The following is a 12,015-nucleotide window of genomic DNA, read 5'->3' as shown; positions in this document are numbered from 1 at the left end:
AGTTCAAGTTATCTATTTGCTCGTCCATTTATCTCAATGAGTCATTGAGATAAATGGAAATTCTATTCGAAAAGCCTCATTGACAATGAGGCTTTTCGAATAGACGTCATAATTATCATCAGCATCACTCTGAGGGACAAACACTGGATGATCCCCATAGAGATCAATATTAAAATTGCCGATTTTAGCGTAGAAATGCGGAAATTTAGTGGGGTTTTTCACCACATCAATAATTTTAAAAATTGAATTGAATTTTTGATTTTCGAAATATTGAGTTTGCTTAGAGATACGAAGCCCAGAAAACTAAGTATAAAGTAATTAGCAGAACCTACTTTTGAAGTGGATATCCACGCAATAACATTGATTTCAACTTTTTATTTATTTTTTTATTGATTCATTTTTTTTAATTGTAAACAAATACACACACATACACATTACACAAATACTGGACAATAACACACGAAAAAGAATACAAAAGAAAAAAAAGACACACATATAACGAATATACACTATAATGTGGCCCCCAAGGGACACTAAATCCTTCCAGGAAGCCAAAAAGACATTGTATTACATTTTTTCGCCGCCATTGTGAGCCGCCAAGTACGTAGTATAATTATAGAAAAACATATAAGAAATTTAAGACATGATGTACAACAGTTCAATGTAAAATGACAATGCATATTTAGTGAAATTTAAACAAAATGATGTGAGTATGTTCTGGGTACAACATTAATACACATAAAAATATATAGTTTTAAGCAGTAATATGTAAAAATAAAATTGTTTATTTTATATTTATCTAGCTTTTTTTATGAACAGTTTCAGAACATTTTCATCATAATTTTGAATGCTTTTTTGCATATTTGTAAATTTCATATATGTGGTTAGTATTATTAGTAGTTGATTTTTTTGACTGAAATGAATTCATAAGTTTAGGAGCAGTAAATGAGAAACACTTTTGAAAGAGGTGTTTTTTTTTTGTTTTCGGCACTTCAAAATCCTGTTTGAATCTCGTTGCTGTTCTATTTGTTTTTCTTTGAAGCCAATTTTTATTTTTCATCACAAAGTTTATCGTTCGGTAAATATATAATTGTCTGATGTCTAGTGTGTAACAGTTAATTTTTCTATCGTTTTCAGTATAGACTTGTGTTAACATATTTCTTATCTTGTTATATGTGTAACTTAGTTCCATGATATTACAATGGTATGCTACACCTCACGCACACAAACCATAAGTTATAATTGTAAAAGACATCTTTCAAAAAATCCTCCCCTATCAAATACTTGAGCTTGAACAAAAGAGCTGTGTAAAATCGAATTTTTTTTGTTATTTTATCGCAATGAATATTTCATTTCAAGTCATTCTGTATTGTTACCCCTAAGTATTCGTATTGATAAGTACGAAAATGAGAATTAATGTCTCCGTATTGTTTTATAATATCCAATTGCATCAATCCATATAGTTTAGGATATTTTGAAATTAATTATGGGCCCATACAAATTACATTGAAGGAATTCTGCAGCTTTAATCAAGCATTTTTTGAAGCAAAACAGGCAGATCAATAACTTGAGCTTAAAAAAAAAAATCGAAATATCTAGCTCCTATTAAAAAGAAAAAAAAAGGTTCATTTCCATGTTTCTTTAATATAGATTTGTTTCTTTCATGAGTCGCACAGGAAGTCGCCATATTGGTTACCTTGTATGTCCCTGAAAAAAAAAAAAGAGTGAAATGTCACGTGATCCAAAAAGCATCATTGCTGCAGAATTATTTTAATGTAACTTATATGTATATATATATATATGAGTCATTATATTAATATTTAAAAAAAACCAAACTCGTATGAATTGATGTAGTTGAATATTAAAAGGCAAAATAAGGGGATATGAACTTCAATTTTTTTACTCAAGAATATATAAATAAAAAGTTGAAATGAATGTTATTGCATGCATATCCAACTCAAAAGTAGGTCCGGCTAATTATTTTATATTTAATTAATTTTCTTTGCTTCTTATCTCTAAGCGAACCCAATACGTCGAAAATAGAGTATTTAATTCAATTTTTAAAATTAGTGATGTGGCGAAAATCCCCACTAAATTTCCGCATTTCTACATTGGAATTGGCAATTTTAACATTGATTTCTATGGGGATCATCCTGTGCCTGTCCCTCAAAGTGATGATGATGATTATGATGTCTATTCAAAAACCCTCATTGTGCAGCAGATTTTGATTTCTGAAGTAATTCAAAGGGTACTTCGGCACCCCCGACTTTGATGCGATTGACTACTACTACGACAATCCACATGCTTCTCTCATGGATATTTATTTACCCGAAGAATTTTTAACGAATTGACTACAGAGAGTGATATCTCCCCGAGAGTGAAATCTCCCCTAATGGACATTTCCCGTTAACGGACACTTTTTTGATCCCCGGTCCCGTAGAATAGGACTTTAATGTATTTCACTCCCCGTTCACGGACTCTCTCGATAGCGAACAGTAGAATTAGGCAAAAAACTCTAAATTTTTTCCAAACTCTAATTTCTTAATTTTTTGGTCGCAAACAGAGAATTTATTATATTCAACTAAGATTATAAGAATATAATTTATTATATTCAACTAAGATTATAAGAATATAATTCATTATATTCAACTAAGATTATAAGAATATAATTCATTATATTCAACTAAGATTATAAGAATATAATTTATTATATTCAACTAAGATTATAAGAATATAATTTATTATATTCAACTAAGATTATAAGAATATAATTTATTATATTCAACTAAGATTATAAGAATATAATTTATTATATTCAACTAAGATTATGTTTAATCCATTGAGGAGAAATTACATTTCTCCTCTAAGGTTTAATCCCGAGCTCGTGTTGGCAAAAATGATAAATCGTGAATTAATTACTTATAACCATGGCCCCCACATCCTGGGGTAGGGCCCCCTAGGCTGGGATCTTCGGCCTTGCTCTAATCTGGACTTACGGGTTTACAGTGAATTTATAGCATGAAAAATAAAAAAATGATGATATTTGTCCCGGAGCCCTGTCACAGCCCCACCCTTCTGGAAGCCATGCTTATAACTTTACATAACTATGGTCCAGGATGATGAATTCGAATCAGAATGTTGGTTTTGTTTGCTGACACATGGGAAGAAAGCCAACATTACAAGACTGATAATGTTGTTATGAATGTGTGTGTGCTTTTATCTCTTCTTCACTTATTTTAATTTAATTTTTATAGCAAAATATGTGTATTGCATGTATTATGTATGGGAAAATTATTAATTGGCTCAATGAAGAGAAGAAAGGTATACATTTTTCCCATATTTATCACTTTCCAACTTTATTTGGGAATTATGCATAATCACCGGTAAAAGTGATAAATGCAATGAAATTTAATCAAACTTTCTTTATCGAGACGATTGGTGATTATTCATAATCACCGATATGTGTATCACTTTTACAGTAACATGTACATTTTAACCAAAGAAACCAATTGCTACCGAAGCAAAATGTTGAATAAATGGGGAAGTCGTATAAACGCGGTTTCACTGTATATCATACCTTCCCATTAACGGACACTCTCCGTTAGCGGACAAAATTTTTGGTCCCACGGGTGTCCATTATCGAGAGGTACTACTGTATATAGCTTGAAAAAGGCGTTTTGCATAGCTCTGAAAAAATAAGTGATTGATTGATTTTAGTATAAGGGGCCGTTCAAGTATTACGCCATCATCGATGGGGGGGGGGAGAGGAGGGGGTTTCCGATTTGCTGACTTTTGATGACAAGGGGGGAGGGGGGTTTGGATAATGCTTACGTCATCAACCACCCTTTATGAAAATATGAGTTGGATTCAGAGGGGCAGAGCTGATGACAAAATTTTGCTGACGGGGGGGGGGGGTCAAAAATGGCTACGTAATAGCGTAATACATGAACGGCCCCTAAGTGGAAATTTATGTTGGTTGGACACACTGGTGTCATTATGTGTTCAGAAGTGCTGCCATCCCATTTTCATACTGCGAGTAAGAAATTGGCAAATAAGAGTCACACTTCCAGTGACTGACATACCGCGATTATCTTCCGTTGCCTGTGCCTATCCAAGGGGTACTAGGTCAAACAGTTTAGAGTCGATTCCAACTCGCTGGACAAAGACATAATACTTGCTCCAACTGAAATAATAACTCCGCCTTATTGAATCGAGGGATGATTTGCTTGACACTCGGCCGCAGGTACCACATGTTATAACATCTTTAAAAAGGCCACTGGTTTTCCTCTTCAGCTACGACAGTGACAACACTTGAATTCAGCATGATTTATGATGCGTGAATCTGAGAGAGAGAAAAAGAATTAATCCTTTAACTTATTTCCTTTACTTCCCTCTGAATGAAAATGTTTAGCAATTTTAGCCATAATTTGAACGTTCGCCCTTACATGGTAGGTTTTTTTTCGGCAAAAATTGGGGATGCCCTTTATTTTCCCGAATTTAAGATACGATCACACATATTGTTCTAAATGAAATTTGGTCAGCCAATTCACTTCTCACGAGTCGCAACTGACGACGTTCTCGAACGAGAACTCTATTAAGACTTGAATATAGTGGAAAAAAAATATACACTGCTCAAAACAATTAGGGAAGCACATGGTTTTAACAAAATTACGCAAAGATAAGTAACATAAAATGAATCATCCATAATTTATAGCCTAGCAGGAACCGGAAGAAGAAAACTTCATATGCAAATCAAAGTTCATGACGTCAAAAACCAGAAAAAGGAGATAAGGGCAGAAATCGGGATGTTGCAGAAACGTCTGTTTTACTGCCGTAACTGTGAAATTCGATTGCGCAGTATTTTTTTTTTGAGACAAGGTGACTTGAGGATGTCTCAACAACGTGATTTACCGGAATCCATGGCATGGCGTGTTATAGGCAGACTGGAATCCGGGCAAACACAACGTAGTGTCGCGGACGCTGTTGGAGTCGCCAGAAGTGTTGTTGCAAGGCTGTGGAATCGATTCCAAGAAACAGGAAATGTTAGACGTCGACCAGGGCAAGGTCGGCCACGCGCCACTACAGCAACTGATGACCGGTATATACGGTTAACAGCCCGTCGAAACAGAACAGAGAATGCTACGCAGCTGCAAAGACGGCAACAGGACGAAGGGTGTCCAGCCAAACAGTATGTAATCGGCTTCATGAGGGAGGGCTCTATGCACGTAGGCCAATGTTCTGCATTCCGTTGACCCCACGCCACCGTGCGGCCCGAAGAAGATGGGTTGCTGAACATCGAGATTGGGAGCAACATGATTGGAGCCAAGTGCTGTTTACAGACGAGTCCCGATTCAGTCTGGAGTGTGACACCCGACGTGTTCTGGTATGGAGGGACAGGGGCACTCGAAATAACCCCGCATTCGTTCGTGAAAGGTCACAATACAGACGAGCTGGTTGGATGGTATGGGGTTGAATCAGCATAGGCGGACGTACGGACCTGCATATCATTCGGAATGGCACTTTGACGGTCCGAAGGTATGCAGACGAGATACTGCGACCTCATGTCATCCCTTACGCTGGAGCCATTGGAGATTCCTTTGTTTTCCAGGATGATAATGCCCGACCGCATAGAGCTCGTCTGGTGGAGAACATGCTTGAAGCTGAAACAATACAGCGTATGGAATGGCCAGCGTGCTCTCCTGACCTGAATCCAATCGAGCATGTTTTCGGACGACGCATTGCTCCGCGACCAAGGCCGCCTGTTACTGTCCGAGACTTGCAGATTGCACTTCTTGAGGAGTGGAACAGTATTCCCCAAAGTCTGATCGATAACCTCATCGCATCCATGGCAAACAGGTGTGCAGCAGTCTTAGCTGTTCGAGGAGACCACACGCCCTATTAAAACTCATGCATCATGTCTAAACAGTACTTTTTTTATCGTTTACATGTAACCTGTTTTAACGTTTACATGTAGCTGTTCGAGGAGACCACACGCCCTATTAAAACTCATGCATCATGTCTAAACAGTACTTTTTTTATCGTTTACATGTAACCAAATTGTTGCCCTAAATCATCTTTTCATGTTTTTTCCATATCTTCAAAGAATTAAAGCTTAATTCCAAATTTTTTTACGTCTTTTTTCTGTATTGCGCATTGATACGCGTGTACTATCCATTGTATGCCAATACGTGGCTGTCTCGCACGGTTTTCTTCACTTTTTTGCTTGCTCCCCTAATTGTTTTGAGCAGTGTACTAAGAAAATCTCAGTGACCTCATACAATAAGTTCATAGCGCAAATCCTAAACTATTTTAGTTGTCTATACTCTAATTTTTAAAAAAGCTTTATATTTTTATATCAGTTCAAATATTGAAAAATGTTCAAACACAGTTTCTTTCTACTATTATTGAACGATATTGAAATGGTCGGGTATTAGGAAAAATAGTTACAATTTTAATAGAATTACAACGACATTTTTTTTTAGTTTTGTTACTCAATCTAAGAATGTAAGTCGCACCGCAATAATTCTATCATCAGCAGCATTGGAGGTAAAAGAAGCAAGGGTTGTTCCGCTTGTTTCGTGGCTACTTCTTGTCTGCTGCATGCACTAGTAAGTTTGAAGACAATTCAAACAATCGACTATTTCCAGCAGTGAATGTCACAAGAAAGTTTGTTTAGAGAGTTTATGATTATAATGAAATTTTTCATAAAAAAGAGTGAACAAAACGAAACCATTAATGTTATTATATTACCTAAAAGACACGATCATGCAATTGTGTTACAGTTTGGAAATTACCTGGACCATAGAGGTTAATCACATTTAATCTCGGTGTAAATTCGCTCTATTATTTGCGTTCTACACTGGTCAACAATCTTTATCTCATTCGGGACGACCTACTTAATGAATAAATTTAACCGTAAAAAGTTTTTTTAAACATATATCTCAATACTTCTCTTAGACTGAGAATGGAGTTCAGATAATGAAGATTGTTTTCTCAGACTCAGTAGGGGAAGTCTGAAGAATGAGACATCGTTAACGGAACAGGATGGAATGTGTAATAAATAAATGCATGTTTATTACCTTAATTTTTCTGATGGCTGCCAAAGAAGTGTGTTCATCAAGAAACAGCACTAGGTTTCTCAATACGTTTGGTAAAAAAGTTTCACCTTCGTATTCGACTGTTATTGCCGTAAATATGGCGAATGGTTTACTGATGACAGGTACTATCCAAGCAGTTCTTCTTTCTGTTCTTGCTCTCCGACTTCATGAAAAAAATGCACACAAAGACTTTCACGCAAATTCAAGAGGATCAAAAATAAATGGTGAACTTAGCGTCTATGCTTCAAGAGACAAATTTGATCATCAAACGTCAAATAATGTATTTTACTTTTACCCAGCTGTTAAACCTCTTCGTACGGAAATTTTGTGGCAGGAGATGCCAAGTGAAGGTGTGCCAAGAAAGATTCATAGCTTAGAAAAAATTGTTAAACATTCTGCGAAAAAAAAGCTTGAATAGCCATGGAATACTCATTAGGTAAGTCAGATGCATTTTGAACGAACCTTCTTTATCTAACGAAAATTGAATTTTTTCGTCCGTCGACACAAGATATGTCCAGAAAACATTTTTTATGCGTGTCACCGCATGAACTGGCTACATGTTTGATCACATTCACCATATTCATATTGATTTACACATGCGAGAAACTAATCCATTCATTAATACTGTTTTCTGATGAAAATTTAGATAAATTTTATTTCTTCGCGAAGTATTACTTATTAGTGTATTATATACATTCATTTTGTATAATATAATTTTTTTTAACAACTTAGCATTGTTGTGGAATAGGTAATTAAAATTTCAGTGTACAGATTAATTATTAACACGTAGAGGGACGCATCAGTTACCGACACTCGACGGTGAACTGGTGTAAAATTGTTGCAGTATATGTATTAATTTTGCATCGAATAGGAACGGAACAATAATCCTAAGGCCGGCATTACATTATGAAAGTTTTGAAAATATAAACTTTGTAAAATAAGTTGAACAAAGAAATATGATAGTGTAATGATCGAAAAGACGTGTTTTGTTGAAATTTCTTTAATAATAAAAGTTAACTTCCTCATCAAATATTTGATAAAAGGTTTATGTTCACACACGGCGGCACTAAGAGGTAACGGGAGGCACTAAGAGGTACGATCTCTCCCGGAATCTTTTATAAAAGTTTTATAGAGTATTGTTGTCAAGTTTTATAAAAGCACGTTAGTGTAATACCGGCCTAATGGTGATCTCTGCTGGCTGACGATGAAGAAAAAAAAAACAAAACCTAGGCATCTATCCCAAGGAGCCCGAGAACATGTAGGGTGGACCTAGCTTTTTAATGTTTTTCCTTCCGTCAAACTAAAAAAAAAAAAAAAAAAAAAAAAAAAAAAAAAAAATCAACAATGGACTTGAGAAATTTCACTTTTGATGACGTTCTACACATAGGAGATCTATATAACACGCATTCTCCAAAATAACAAAAACCGCCAGCCATTTAATGTGTTAAAAATTACTGATATATTTTCGACATCCAACTGGAAGATCTGTATCATTTAGATATTTAATAAATAGAGTATAAATTGGTTTAATTATTTATAGGACTAATAAGAATTTAAATGCATATATTTATACTTGAAAAAAGACAGATTTCTAATTGATATTTCGTAAGAATACCTAGCACTGACCATTCGATAGAACGGGGCATGTACTTTATTGTATTAGCAAGTAGAGCATATTATTCTCTCTTTTGCAAACGGTGTACGCGGGGGGGGGGGGGGGTAAATCCCAGTTGAGCCAAGATTATTGCGTATTTTTGCAGTAAAAACCGTACTCCCCCCCCCCGGGAGAAAAAAAAACATTGCGTGCGCTACTGTTCTCCTGTGTAGGTACTGCATGTGTTGCGTGAATTTAGTTTTAATCATGCGAAAAAAAATCGATGTTTATTTTCTACCCTTAACAGAGCTTGACTATGGCTATGACTTCAAGCGGTCCTGGGCGATGCAGGTAGCACACGAATCAAGGCTGAAGATGTTTATTTATTCAAGTTGGAAAATATATGTTTAAATTTGAGGCCCCAACCCCCAAACCATGTAGGGCTTTGGACAAATGTACCACTTCCCCCATGAAGAAAATTAGTTCGGAGATCGTACAGGTCCATACACACAAGCTTTACTCACGAATAAATATAATTTTTATTAAATAAATATAAACTTTGGTTTCTTTAATTTCTTTTTTTAGGAAAAGCGGTTATAAAGGAACTGTTATGAGAATGATGAGAGAAAGGACTTGAGCCCTTGAATGACTACAGAATGTTTTTTTTTTTCGAACGGCATTATATTTCTACAAACGATTACTGGAAAAATAAAAAACCCGATTATAATACTATAAACTGATTGTTTTGTTTGTATGTACATACTATGTATTTGTAAAACTCTTAATATTTGCAGATTATCTACTTTGTTATTCATATTTTGTTATTTTCATCACCAATCATATTCGATAGACAAGAAAATTTTGTATTGCTAACTACATTTAGACGTCTGCTTCCAATTTGTTAATTAGAGCAGGAGAATGTGGAAATCCATTTTGAATGATCTTCGCAAACGCTGCTGAAAAAAAATCGGGATTTGTCTCCAAGTATTTGTGCGTATACAGGGTGATTTTCTAAATTCATGGGACAAACTTTACGAGATGATATAAGACACCTAAACAAGCATTTTTTTATCATAGAATGTGCGGTCGCAACGCAATAGCAAAGGCAGTAGAGGTAGGGCCGGATTAAGACGCTTGAAGGCCCTAAGCACTTAAGTAAGTTTGGTGATCCCCCTTCCCCCGCTTCATGCCATTGGCTACAGTTCAATGATTTTTTATGTTCAAATGCTAATAATTTCTATTTTCAGGCTTTCTTTTAGCGAGAATTGATAATGTCAGACATTGCAAATTCCCTCTAGGGTGACCATTAGTACCATACTGCATTTTCCATCTATCTATTTATTCATCGAATCTATCAATTTGGGGGGGGGGGGACATAAGAGACGTTAAATTAAATTTTATATTTCAGAATTAGGCAGAATATGCTGCGAATATTCCTAAGCACACACTTCATTTGTTTGAAAGGTTCCCCTTCCGCTTTTTTAAGTTTTGAAAAGTCTTTGACATCTTCAAAACCAATGCTACGTAACACTTCTACTTTTAATAGAGATGAAGCATCAAATTTGTCTATTGTTCTGCAAATCTTTTGAAAAATGCGTGACGTCAACTGCAACTTTTTGTTTCAATGCTTGACATAATTCTGGCTTCAAAATTACAAAGCTACATTTCTGCAACTTTTTCATAAAAATTTTGCCCCATTCAATATTTTTCTTACTTAAGAATTGTAATAAATTTTCGATCTTATTTGTTAGAACTGAGCAAAGCCAAAGAAACGCAAGTTAATCTTACCATCAGGCAAAAAACGGAAAGCGTGAGGTTTTTTGAGAAGGAATTTCTAAAAATCCCATCATACTTCGGATTTTCCGGAACCTCGAATTTTTGAGACTTTACTGTACCTTATTTTTGATTAACCACCATTATCAGCTACCTTTTCTTTCAGATACATTTTCGAGTTCGTTTGCAATCTAGATCTGATAGCATTTCTTTTGCTTTTACGATGGATCAAACTGCACAGTCGATCCACTTATGATCCATATACGAGTATACCCTTAGGCAGGGGCGACTTAAGCGAGGGTGCAAGGGGTGCGGTACACCCGGGCGGAGGTTCCAACAGTAACAATTCACATGACATCACGCTTTTGAGCCATACGCTGACAACGGAGGTGTTGAGCAAACTTGAGGAAAAAGACGGACTGGGACGGTAATATCAGAAACAAAAAAAATAATATATATTACAAGAAGCAAGTGTGCATTTCGGTGCTCTCAAACAGTAATTTTACCGGAACAACCAAGTAAACGCAAAGGAAATAATTCGGCTTCTCACTTGCTCGGTCCCTGAAGCACCAGAGAGAGAGAGAAACGCCATTGAAATAAATTTCTCAATAAAAATCGTCTCGTTATACATCATCTTTACAGGATAAGTGATGATGGCTCATGAATATAAATGCTGTTTTGTGGATTGAGTTATCTGGCATAATCATGAATTATAAAATAATTCCAGACGAAAAAAAAAGTAAGACAACTCTTGAAAACGAAACTTTTTCTTCAAAAGCGGGATGTATGGTCACGCTAATTTTCTCTGTAAAAAAATGTTGTGCAACTTTCTTCTAAAAACAAAATACAGTAGGTTTAATCCCATGGTTCCCTGGGCTATAGCCTTGTCAGCCTCCCACCAGGGTCGTCTTTAGGGGCGCCACATGATGCTTTGCACCTGGGTGGCGGATAAGCTCGAGCCGCCCCTGCCCGTAGAATCTGCAAGTTTTAAGTTCATGCCCTTATTCTGTAGAACTTGGCTTATTCGGTGTCTTCTCGACACATGGGTCTTCCGGGCACGCCTCGAGGATTTTAAGTGCAGAAAAGGTCTCGTGACAATTAGATCTGGTTACAATTTCCGAGAGTAAGTATGCAAATTGGAAGGCCGGAATTTTTAGTTAGATGGGGGCTTCGGAAAAATCGCTCTTCTCGAGGGGCTAGCCACCTCGTTGGGCAATTTGCCTGTTGTGGCGTTGTATTTGTATTTGTATTTGTATAATAGCGTACACAGGGTGCAGCAACGGGGTTCAGCTTTCGAGGGGCACAAGAAACCTTTACAGGCAAATTTTGAGTTACTAACCTGCAAAAAAGCATTTTAATTTAACAGATATTTATTCGGTAAGATACAAAGGTATTTCATATCGATATTTTAACTTTTTTTTACGAAAATAGTTTAATTTCCAAATCGCCATTTGAGGGATATGGGGCTCCAACCCGCGTAAGCCTCTGGAGCCTATGATACTGTTAAGGAAGCATTGGGATTACTTTACGGAAATTTTGTGACATCTCATT

Source organism: Pholcus phalangioides, unplaced genomic scaffold (genome assembly GCF_987345545.1).
Source record: "Pholcus phalangioides strain wild (caught in Gottingen) unplaced genomic scaffold, Ppha-v1.0 ptg000039l_1, whole genome shotgun sequence".
Classification (NCBI taxonomy): Eukaryota; Metazoa; Arthropoda; class Arachnida; order Araneae; family Pholcidae; genus Pholcus; species Pholcus phalangioides.
Note: the sequence above shows the minus strand (reverse complement) of the source record.